The sequence below is a fragment of the Carassius auratus genome, unplaced genomic scaffold (genome assembly GCF_003368295.1).
Source record: "Carassius auratus strain Wakin unplaced genomic scaffold, ASM336829v1 scaf_tig00025260, whole genome shotgun sequence".
NCBI lineage: Eukaryota > Metazoa > Chordata > Actinopteri > Cypriniformes > Cyprinidae > Carassius > Carassius auratus.
Window position 1 is genome coordinate 17,501 of NW_020525405.1, and position 4,622 is coordinate 22,122.

General features: G+C 37.8%; 1 pseudogene; it reads right to left on the bottom strand.

Moving 5' to 3' along the window:
- Positions 1-4,265, bottom strand: part of LOC113078316 (dolichyl-diphosphooligosaccharide--protein glycosyltransferase subunit STT3B-like) — a 20,628-nt pseudogene extending 16,363 nt beyond the window's left edge.
- Between the last annotated feature and the right edge of the window lie 357 nt (positions 4,266-4,622).

The window sequence follows — 4,622 nt, forward strand, 5'->3', positions numbered from 1 at the left end:
CTTTTATTTTGACGGGTTGGCGTGCCTTTACAGTGTGATGTGACGCTAGTTTTACTCAACTCAAACGGTCAGATGCTCATGAAGTGACTGTCAGACTAGTTCTGGAGATGTTGTACATGTGTTCACGTCTTATTTAGAGAGACAGCAGGCACCGAATTCACCGCCGATTCCCTCCGCGTTTTCTGCATCGTGGAAATCATAGGGCCCTAGTTGTGGTATGCCAGCTCTGTCTTGCAATGGACACACGCCACGACGTTCTCTTTACGTTTACGTTTACGCACTCAAATCAAAACACTGCTGACTCCTTACAGTATGCGACTTCAGACGCAGAGCTTGTGTCTCCTTCCGCTTTTTGGGTGACGTAAACGCGTTGTCACATTAAAAAAAATCATTGCCAAAGAACCTGATGTGAGATTTTAAATAAATTAAAAGAGGCTTCGAGGGAGAGGAATTTGCCTCGATCATTTTTTGTAATCGAGTTACTTGAATTACTCGAGGAACCGTTTCAGCCCTAATATATATATATATATATATATATATATATATATATATACAAAATTTTTCGAATGGCAGTGTAATTCCCTATAAGCAGTGGCAGGAAAAGCTGTCGAAGTAATTTACTATAGCATTACCAAGTACCATTAATAGAAATAAAATAAATTAAAAAAAAAAAAATCGAATGAAAACTCACCATGTAAAAGTAGGAAAGGCAGCAGCCAATGGCCCAGAAGACTGAGCCTGTTTTCACTGACTTTACCTGTGTGGAGAGGACAAACTTAAGTTAATTCCACTAATCCCAAACAAAGTGTCCGATACCATCACCTCAAACAAATCCAAGACAACGAACAATCAGAGATAAGAACGAGACCAAGGAAATTCAATTTTTAAGTCAAGCTTGACAGCAAAGTCCTTGGCGTCTCAGTTGACAGCGAGCTCCAGATGGGCTATAAAAATTAAAAATAAATTCACACAGCCAAAAGAGACAAAGTATGCTGCCACTGCATTTGTTACAGCCGTCACGTCGTTCAGCTGAAAAAACGTGATGAATGTCTATTAAGGTTGAGTCATCTTTTCAACTGTGTGGGACAGCGCAAGACTTTCTAAAATTGATTTTTCAGTAATTTTAGAACAGAACAGTCAAGTTATTCACTGATAATCTACTCCGAAATCTCTGATTTACAAAAAACAGGACTCAAAAGAACCAGAGAACGGGATCACTTAGGATTACCAAATGATTCAGACTGATTCTAACTAATGATTCAAAACAATTCAAATCAAGTGATTCATTGAGACCATCAATAAACTAAGAACCGTATTCACATTCATGAACAATTCAGACCAATTTTGTGTTTAAAAGTAGTGCATTTTACAGACTGAAGCAACAGTTGTGAGTGGAGTGGCTAACCCTAGCTCCGACCCCGCGTTAATTGCACTAAATATTTTGAACACGTTAACCTTAGACATGGTATATGGCACACAATTTGTATAGTTGTATTATTCAACCCATTTCAAAATCGATAGTTTTGATGAACAAAGATGAATAAACAAACAAAGTGTGATTTTAATCTAACTCACCCATAAGTAGTAGGTAAACTGCAGAGCAAAAATGGCAATGCCCTCATTGTCAAAGGAACCGGCCACAGAGCGTGATATGTAGCCTGGTACGATGGCGATGAAACATGCTGCCAGTAGGCCGGCACCCTGGTTCCACAGCTCCCGTGTCAACAGGAAGGTAGAAATGGCGGTCAAGCCGCTGAAAACAGGGGCCAGAAACACGCATACATCACGTATGTGCACCGTCAGATGAAGCAGATTCAGTACGTAGTGGATCAGTCCCGCCGTCACCATCAGACCAGGATATACCTGCAAAAGACAAGATATGGGAGTCGCTTTTATTTGTCATCAAATGCAAAATTCATCAATCAAACAGATGTTTGCCTGCAGCAGTTTGAGAGAGAGGGGGGAAAAATACATAAACAATCAGCATTTGTTAGAATGTGTAAACATTGCTAAATATCTGATTGGCCCCAAAACATCCAAGATAATGAGAGGATTAGCCCATGCACACCCTAAGGAGCCTGGTAATCAATCATCTTAAAGAAATAGTTCACCGCAATATTTCCCTCAATCACTCTCAGGCTATCCAAGGAGTCTGTATGTTTTTATCAGAACAGATTTGGAGAAATATGGTTTACAGTGAATGGTTGCCATCAGAATGACCGTTCAAACAGCTTAAAAAAATAAATTAATAAAATAAAAATAATCCACAAGACTCCGAGTCCATCAATTAACATCTTGTGAAGTGAAAAGCTGTGTGTTCGTAAAACAAATCCATCATTGACAATTTCATCATTAAAAGATTTATCTTTAAAATGTTGGCAAACTCCATCTATAATATTATTTTTCCAGTGAAAAAGTTGCCTCATTTGAATCTGGGAGAGAAATATGCACAGATCAAGACATGTTGAAAAGCAAAAACCATCCAAAACAGTTCTAAACAAATATTTTCATGTGAGAGGAAAACAGAATACACTTTTTCACTGGAGGAAATGTTATTATGGATTATTGGCATTTTATAAATTATATTTTGGATAGAAGTGACTGTTCAAAGTTAGAGAACCTTAAATGACTGATTTACATCTCATAAACATGCATCTCAGTTTTTCACTTCACAAGACATTAATTGATGGACTGGAGTCGTGTGGATTATTTTTTGTTTTTATCAGCGGTTTGAATTCTCATTCTGACGGCATCCATTCACTGCCGAGGATCCAATGGTGAGGATGTGAAGTAATGCAAAAACTTGGTTTCAAAATGTATCTACGTTTGTAGATTGGTCAGTAAATTTTCTAAATATCTTCTTTTGTATTCCACAGTCACACAGGTTTTGAACAACATGAGGGTGAGTAAATGATTTTCGAAGCTGAATTTAGCAGCCAAAAACAGCAAGAAAGGAAGCACCCTGTCTTTTACCTCCACATTCCCACCCTCTCTTTTTCATCTCTTGTGTGATGAGCAGCGTCTGCAGGCTGTGCTGAGAACAGACCAGCCTGCTCTGAAGGCCGTATAACGGCTGCTTGAACTGTACACAACAACAGATGCTGTTCCCTGCCTTCTGCAGCCCCCCTACAGCTCCAACACCAGAGCTGTCAGATGCCAAACGCTAGCCAAACTTTCTCCAGCCAGGGAACGAGCTCATTAGGTTCAGCAGCATTGCACTTCACAGTGACAGGGAGGGCCTTATTTAGAGACGGAAGGTGCAGTTTTCAAGCAGAAATCACCCACATGAACAGCCGGTGACATTTAACCACTGTTTTTTTTCATATATAGGTCATAGGTTAACAAGAACCGGTGTTGAAATGCCGATAAAACAGATCTAGCAATTTACAGAGCTGAAACATTACCGGAAGCTCTGTACTGATGTTATATGTGAATAATGCTGCTGCATCAACAGAGCGCTGAACAAGGTCAGAGCGCTATAATGGAAGAAGCCTGCTGTAATCGAGCCAGTCACAAAGTCTGGAAGAAGCTGAAATTATTTCATGCTGTTTGTGATGTTGAGTCACAAGTGACTATATAAAAATGCAAACATTCAGCATGAGTGTACATCATGCATTCAACTACAGATCATTTTTAGCAGCATTTCTGGATCAGGAAGTGAAATATATAGTCAGGAAACAGCATAATAGATTTACATGCACTGATGTTAAATCTATCTTGAAAAATGTATGTCAAGAATAGATTTTAAAATACTTGAAAATGTGCCATTGAGATATACGTATTTCACAGTGTCTTCACACATGACTTCTAAAAATAAAAAGGTAACACCACAACAAGGTTCCATGTATTCATATTAATCACTTTTAATTTTTATTTACATTTACATGGACTAACAAATTAACTGAACAATACTTCTACAGTATTTACTAATTTCAACAGTCTCTAATATATTATTTAAATGAAATGTACTGTGAACATGAAAAACAAAAAATGTTTTTTGCTTTTTTTTAATAATGACCAAATAATTAATGATAATAATAATAATAAAAAAAGATTAACAAAATATGGCTCATTGTTAGTTCATGCCAAGTGTAAAGTGTTACCAGGAAAAAAATAAAATAAAAATAAAAAACAATTCCAAGAAACACACTTACTGTTCCTCCCACTATTCTGCCCAGTGGGTACCAAGCCCTCTCGTCAAACCAGTTGAGAAACTCATAAAAGCCATTAGTTGTGAGATGATGAGTCGATCTGTAGTTGAACCTTTAAACAAAGAAGAACAGATGAGAACATAATGAAAAAAAATTCAAAAGAGTACTTTAATCAACACAGGCATATTACAGTGTGTTTGATGACGAGAAGAGGTGTGTGTGTTAAAACACTTCCTAAATGGAAGTTCTTTCTGTAGAAATACTCAACTGCCAATCACCACCAGTGCCAAAGACTACAACAAGAACATCCACCAGGAAGCACTTACACCAATAACAACCAGCTAAAATATGGACTATTTAGTGAGATGGAAAAATAGGTTTCAGTTATCTAATCTCGAAGGACATGTATTTTCAAGGACAAGAATAGTTGACTCCCTGTGTTCAGTGCACACAGACAGAAAGACACCTGTT